General features: G+C 36.1%; 1 pseudogene; it reads right to left on the bottom strand.

The window, feature by feature from the left end:
* Window positions 1–251: 251 nt before the first annotated feature.
* LOC129404280 (non-histone chromosomal protein HMG-17-like) lies at window positions 252–1,336 on the bottom strand (annotated as a pseudogene).
* Between the last annotated feature and the right edge of the window lie 6,589 nt (window positions 1,337–7,925).

Here is a 7,925-nt window from a genome sequence, read left to right as displayed (position 1 = left end):
CCCATAGGGTCCCCTGAGAACTGCCAGAAGTGATTCCTGAGTGCATGAGCCAGGAGTAATCCCTGTGTATCACCAGGTGTGACCCAAAAAGAAAAAAAAGAGCAATTTTAAAATTTATTTTTAACCTCTTCTCAGATATATCTATATCTATATATGTACATAGACATATGTTTGTGTGTATATGTCCAAAGTACTAGAATAATTTTTCAAATATATATATATATGCATATATATACTTTTTATTTTTTTCCAAACTGTATCCAGCTTTAATAAAGATACTTTTCATAAACAATCATGGTATTTCAGGCAGGACATGGGCAGACAATCGTTAACAGTATACAATAACTTTCAAACTCCCTTCTTCAATGGACTACCAAAATCAGAAAGCCACTATAAAACCCAATGACATCTTCATTTGATGCTCTGAACAGCGAAAGTTTAGAGTGAGGGTTGACATTTCACATTTAGTATGTTGTTTAACAACTTTTCACAAGCCGACCCTGACTTTCAAGAAATGAAAGAAAAATGGCAGAATGATCAATCTGAAGATCCACAATCTAAAAAAGGAACCGTTCTTTTGAGGGCTGCCGTCTCAGTTGGGGCACTGCAAAATCCAGATGGCCTGACATCCTGGTAACCACTTTTTGGGAGTCCAGGCTCAACAGGTCTCTCTGGGGTTAAGGGAGTCAAGTCTATGCTGAAGGCGGAGAGGGAGACAGGACACAGAAACACATTTTAGTTTTTCCCCACCACAAGGCATTGGGTGCCAGGGTGGCTACTGTGTCAAGTCAAGGAATCCCTCCTCTTGGAAATCAAGAGGGAGTCTCAAAACTAGTGAGGAAAAGTTGTTTTTCCCCAGGGCAATCCAGTTTTGAAGACCATCTATTAGTGACTTATGCCCTTCCCCCAAAACAACAATGAAGTGTTCTGTGTGCTAACAACATAGCTTTTTTTAAAAAAAAAAGTAAAACAAAATTCTGCATTTTTATAAAACTTGATAAAAAATAGTATTTCAAACTGTACAGTCACCAGAAGTACACAGTTATCAAAAATGCACACACTTCACTTGGTATCTCCAGCACCTTCAGCTTTCTGTGCCTGGTCTGTTTTGGCATCTCCATTTTCTGCAGGGTTATTTCCATCCTTGCCAGCATCAGCCTTCCCCTTTTTCCCTTTGGGTACCTTCTCTCCCTTCTTTGCAGGGGCCTTTTTAGGCTTGGGCTCTGGCTTTGGAGGAGCTGGTTTAGCTGATAAACCTTGCGGATCTTCTCTGTGGTTCATCCTTCACCTTGGCTTTATCTCCTTTAGCATCCCCTTCAGCCTTTCTCTTGGGCATGGTGGCGACAGCGGCGGGACATGGGCGCTGGACGCGGGGTGCAGCGGCGCGCGGGCTTTGGTCGGTCCAGGGGTCATTCTCGCCTCTTCTTCTTCCATATATATACTTTTTAATAGATATTACTTTTGAAAGAAGTTTTAGGTCATTGCAAATTTGTGCATTATGTGCAAAGAATTTTCCCCAGAGCTGGAAAAAGAGTTTAACATTAAGGATGTAGCCACCAGTTTAATACCCAGCACTGCATATGATCTCTTTAGAAGATGTATGAGTGTTCTCTGAGTACAGATCAAAGAGTGTGCCCTGAACCCAGCCAGGTATGGTACATAAAACAAAACAAAATAGAGCATCCCTCTCCTAAACTTCCCTTTTATAAGATTGCTTTCTTCACCTCTTAGACATTTACATTATCTGTATGACTGGCTATTCCTCATGGTGGTAATTTTTAAGATGACCAACATCATAATTAGATTACCTGGTGATCGTCTCCCAACCTCCACCCATTCACCTCAACTGCTACAAGAGGGTGCTACCAAAACTGATATGAATCCTGGGAAAATAATATTTTGACATTGATATCATAAACTAGAATTTTAAATTGGTAAAGACAAAATTTAGCCCATAGAGCAATTTATTAAAAATGTACTTCAAATTTGTTTAAAAGAGCTTATCCTTACCAATTAACATCCTGCTATACCAGAATGATACATTTGTGATAAATCAATGAATCTACGGTGAAATATTGTTGTTATATAATGTCCAAAGTTTAATTAGTATTTATTCTTGGTGTTCTTCAACCAATGAATCTGACAAATGTGTTAAATGTGTTAATGGCATAGATGTACCATTGTGACATTAGAACATTGTGACTACAGAACTATTTATTGACCTGAAAAATGCTGAGCTCTGTTTATTTAATTCATTTTCTAGTAACTACAGATAATTTCACTGTTCCCATGTTTGATTACACTTTTTACTTTCAAACTGGTATTTTTACTTAATCAAGTACATCTAAAGTGTCCAGAGCTATAGTCCAGTGGGTAGGGCACTTATCTTGCGTGATGTTATCCCAGTTTTGATTGCTGACACCTTATATGGTCTGCCAGCCCACCAGGAGTGACCCCCAACTACAGAGCCAGGAGTAAGCCCTATGTACTGGCAGATGTGATCCCAAAATTGAAAAGAAAAATAAATAAATTTAAGTTGCCCTCATCTTTTCATGCCCTGATAGTTGATTTATTTTTTTAAGCATCCTTAGATAGCATGTGTCAGTCAAAGGGGCAGGCTTGCAGGGGAATTATGGGAGGGAACTTGGGGACACTACTAGAGGGGAGTTTAACTGGTGGTGGAACTGGCACAGGAACAAAGTACATCTAAAACTCAACTATAAATAATTTTGTAAATCACCGTGTCTAATTTTTTTTCAAAAACAGGACGTTGTTAGTTCCAACACACTGTCTCCTATTTCATCTTCTAGGAGTTTTTATGGTGTTGTATTTTAGATTTAGGCCTGTGATTCAGTTGAATTCATTACTGTCAGTAATATAAGGTTATGCCCAGATTTACATTTTGCATTTCTGTGTCTCAGTTCCATTTTAGTTATCTTTATTGAGATGATTTTTATAGAATGAAATTCTATTTGATAATTTTTGAAAATTATAAATAGACATTTGTTATCATCTATCAAATGTTTTTTGTGTTCATTTGCATAAATCCTTCAATATTGTCTTGGACTCTGACCAAATTTTACCAGCTTCCTACAATGGTAGTTTTGCCATTTCTGGAGTTTTGTAAAAGTTCACTAATATACTATATACTCTATGTGATATTTGTTGATGTTGCCATCCAATATGCATCAATTTGCTGACTTTTATTAGTCAATAATGGAAGTATGATGCAAATTTTTCTATATACCTGTTGATGGACAATTAGGTAATATTCACTTTTTCATATTATGAATAAAACTGTATAAAAATCACATATTATCTTTGTATGAAAGTGTTTTCTTTTTCCATCAGTAAGTAATCCAGAGTGGAATAACAAAATGTCAAGTATATGATTAACTCTGAAAGAAACTGCCAATGTATTTTCCAAAGTGGAAGCATCATTCTGCATCTTCACAAGTAATATTAGAAATTTTCACATATTCCACCACCACGCCAACACTTCTTTTTATCAGTTTTTGAAAATAATGATTGGTCTAGGATTTATCATAAGTCAATGAAGTTTAGTTAACACTTTGCCAGTGAAATAATTATGATACTCATATTAACCACTTATTTGTCAATATGATGCAAAAATATTCTTCCAGAATATACATAACATTTTTATTGTCATAACTACAATTTAGTCCAGCTGGCTATTTGGCAATCAGGAAACACAGCAGTTCTAGTGACAACCAAGCTGCAGGTCACTCTTAAAAGTGCCTATGGGATCTTATGCTTCAACCAAGAATAGAACTGTGCCGCAGCCACACGGATGCCAACAGTAGCCATGTGTCAAATCACTGACTGGCAGCGTCTAAGTCAGGATTATTTAGCAGCCATCCTATTGCCTTGGTTGCAAAGACTGGAGTGCACAGAACCATTCTGGGGAAGAATGCACTCAGGAATTCAGCTTAGGCTGAGGCCAGCAACCAGGTGTTTCAGGTAATGAATACTGGGTGCTGCAGCCACTAGGCTGCCTTAAGCATAGAGATGTATAATGTATCTTATAATTATCTGGGCTTAAACCTACAAGTGTCCACAAGTGGATTTATGCTTCATTCAGCAGAGAGGTTTCTAGATTGCAAGTAACTGCATTCACTAATTCACTAGAGTTAGTGAATTAACTAAGAGACTAGGCTGGGCTGGGTGTCCCATGCTAGGGTAAGTTAAATAAGAGACTGAGTGCAGATCTAAGAGATGACAGAGGACACACTTCTAGACCCAGCATGTGTAGAGACTGGCTGGCAGTAGGAACAGTCAGTGCCCCTGTATGCCCCTGTATTTTGCAAGGTCTACAGGGCACATTATATTATAAGATAGAGCTTGTTTGCTACTTTTCAGATGATGGCTTGTGGGGTTCAGGTCAATGTGTCAGAAGCAAGCAAATTTGGTGACTTTCTACTCTAAGCTAAATTAATTATTTGTTAGGAGTGGGTAGAACACTCCTCAGCAATTAGCTATTAGTAGCACTGTCAAAGACTTGTGGCAATACTCCCCAAAGCATTATATAGATTCAGTGCGATCCCTATAAGGATGCCCATGAAATTCTTCAAATTAATGGATCAAGCACTCCTGAAATTCACGTGGAACAACTGTAGCACTGTAGCACTGCCATCCAGTTGTTCATCGATTTGCTCAAGCGAACACCAGTAACATTTCCATTGTGAGACTTTTTGTTACTGTTTTTGGCATATTCAATCCGCCATGGGTAGCTTGCCAGGCACTGCAGTGTGGGCAAAATACTCTCAGTAGCTTGCTGGGCTCTCTGAGAGGGATGGAGGAATCGAACTGGGATTGACTGCGTGCAAGGAAAACCACCTACCTGCTGTGCTATCGCTCCAGCTATTTGTAATCAGGAATAAAAATGGGTACTGTTATTTACTAAGCAGGAGAGTTATCTAGAATGGCATCTGCCTGGGATTCCAATGCTTGTTTATACCTTATGCTTCCTAGTCCCCAATTTTTATTCTGAAAGTATCTGATCATTGATCCTCTCCTCAAGCTGCTATCAGAGTTGGATTCTACAATTTAGAAATCTTCACCTTGATTACACCTTATTACCCTTCTGTTGAGTATCCTTTATGGTGAGTACATCTCCCTCTTTCAATCCTTCTGGATGCTGCCCTTTTGACCTTTGCTGCTGAAGCTTTATTGATTTAGTTTCAAATTATTCTCAGTGCAGATTGATCAGGTTTTGATGGAAATTTTCTTTAATATAAAGGGAAGGCAAAGAAAGTTTATACCTTTCTTTTTGCTTTCTTGACTCCACCCCAAAATGTCAGTCAAGTCATTAAATCATTACACTGTATATCTTAATTGTTTTTTTTTACTGTTTCATGATGTTAAACTACAAAGCTAAAAAATATAATGTGATTATATCAAAATCAGAACTTCTGTGTAGTGTAAAGAACTACCACTGAAATGAATAGACATTCTACTTAATGTTTTAAATTAGTCACACTCAATATATCTGACAATTGGTGAATGTCAAGATATATAAAGAACTCATAAAAACTAAGTAACAACAGAAAGCAAGAACTCCATTAAACAGTAATGACCTTTTCCCTAAAGAGCTGACCACTTTCCAAGGAAGTCAGACAAATTACCAGCATGCCATTACAAAATAAAAGTTTACTATCACCTATTATTAGAAAAACACGAATCAGAATTTTAATAGATACCACCTTCCACTTATAAAAATGATCTATATCCAAAGATCAGAAATAGCAAGGGCTGATTAGGATGTTGAGAAATGGAAACATTCATTTACTGCTGATAGAAATGTAAATTAAATTAGCATCAACTGAAAGCAGTATGGAGAAAATTCCAAATATTTAAGATAGTTCTACCAGATGCTCTAACAACTCAACTCATAGGTATGTAAACAAAGAACACATAAACATGAATTCAAAAAGATGTACACACAACTATGTTTACTTCATGAAATTTGTATACAATCTATGAAAACAGAGGGAGCACACACCCATAGACAAATAGAGAAAGAAAATGCAGTGATATGCCAGAGATACAGTACAGAAGTTATGGTACTTACTTTTATGTGGCCAATTTTGCTTTGGTCCTCAGCAATCCCAGCATAACCAGGTGTGGAACAAAAAAAAAGTAAGAAAAGTGAAAAGGAAGGGAGGAAGAAAGGAAGGAAGGAAGGAAGGAAGGAAGGAAGGAAGGAAGGAAGGAAGGAAGGAAGGAAGGAAGGAAGGAAGGAAGGAAGGAAGGAAGGCAAAGAAAGAAAATGAAACAAAGAAGGAAACAAAAGGAAAGAAACAAAGAATAAAAGAAACAAATAGAATGAGAGAGAAAGAAAGAAAGAAAGAAAGAAAGAAAGAAAGAAAGAAAGAAAGAAAGAAAGAAAGAAAGAAAGAAAGAAAGAAAGAAAGAAAGAAAGAAAGAAAGAAAGAAAGAAAGAAGAGAGAAAGAAGAAAGAGAGATGGAGGGTGGGTGGAAGAGAGGAAGGAAGGTCAGAAATATAGGGAGAGGAAGAAAAGAAAGGGGAGGGGAGGGAAAGAAAAATAAAAGAAAGGACATATCTGGTCTTATTCATAATAAAACACTACTTCAATTGTTAAGAAAAACTGAACTTTCTTTTAACAGATGGAACTGAAAGGGGTCATTTTAGGTATGATAACCAAGGTAAAGATAACTAGTAGATAATTCAGTCTTATCTAGTTTATACAAAAACAAGAAAAAGCAATAAATAAAATCTATGGAAACAAATCAGTGATCTCCAAGCAGAGCTGTAGTTATTAGAACCAGAGATGAGTCTGAGTGGAAGGTAGCTCAATGGACATCGGTGGTGGTAAACAGGCACTTTGATAGCAGTTATACTTCAAACAGGCATAAATTTGGACCCCCAAACATTTAAGGTGATGAAATCACTGTTTCCTATAATGGACTATACCCACCTTCAAAGGAAACTAGAATTATGCAGGATGGTGATAGCTAGGGATATATATATATATATTTTTGGAGGGGGGTTCTGCTTGTTCATGTAAAAAGGTAAGGTCCACGAGGTATTGATTAATATTTTTCCTTAAAAGGAGGTAGTGGATTAAGTGTGTGGATCTCGGGTATAAAGTAATATTATCTTAATAAAAATAAAATAAAAGGATTTTATTATATATAATGAAATTATTAGCACAGTAAGTTTGGTTAACATTCATTATCTTACAATCATAAAGAAGATAACAACATGCATTCTTGTGATAAGCATTATTAGAATCTATCATTTGAAAACTTTTAAATAAACCACAAAATATTATGGTGTAAAATACAGTAGCCATGTTATAAATTACATCTCCAGTATTTATCTTCTAACTGAAATTTGTACTTTTGACTCCTTCCTCAAGTTTACCTTCCCACTATCCCCACTTGGAAACCATAAATTTTATGCTATTTTCTTAGCATTAGGCATTATGCTCCATATTTTTATCATATAGCATTTGTATTTATGACTTATTTTATTTGGCAAAACTGTCCAAGATCTAATATTAATAAAAATGACATGAATAGCTCTGTTTTATGGCTGAATAATATTCTACTCTATAGTTTATTTCATAGTACAGGTTCTGTAAAATTCCATATGTAAATGTAAATTTATTGCCACATCTCAGATATTGTAAATAATTGTGCTATGTATATTCCTAGTGCCTTCTATATAGTTTTATATCTCTTTAATATCTCTTCTATATAGTTTTATACCTTTTAAATTCATTTACATATGTTTTCAAAAAAGGGCTGGGTATATAGCTTATCTTTAGAAATTGCCTTGCCATGTGGGGTCCTAGGTTTGTTTCCTGAACTGGAAACATATATAGATTTTTTTAATGACTTGCTGGATTGTATTATTATTAATAGCATATTGTTATGTA

The sequence above is a fragment of the Sorex araneus genome, chromosome 4, assembly GCF_027595985.1.
Source record: "Sorex araneus isolate mSorAra2 chromosome 4, mSorAra2.pri, whole genome shotgun sequence".
Lineage (NCBI taxonomy): Eukaryota > Metazoa > Chordata > Mammalia > Eulipotyphla > Soricidae > Sorex > Sorex araneus.
Note: the sequence above shows the minus strand (reverse complement) of the source record. Positions and strands in the feature narration are given on the sequence as shown.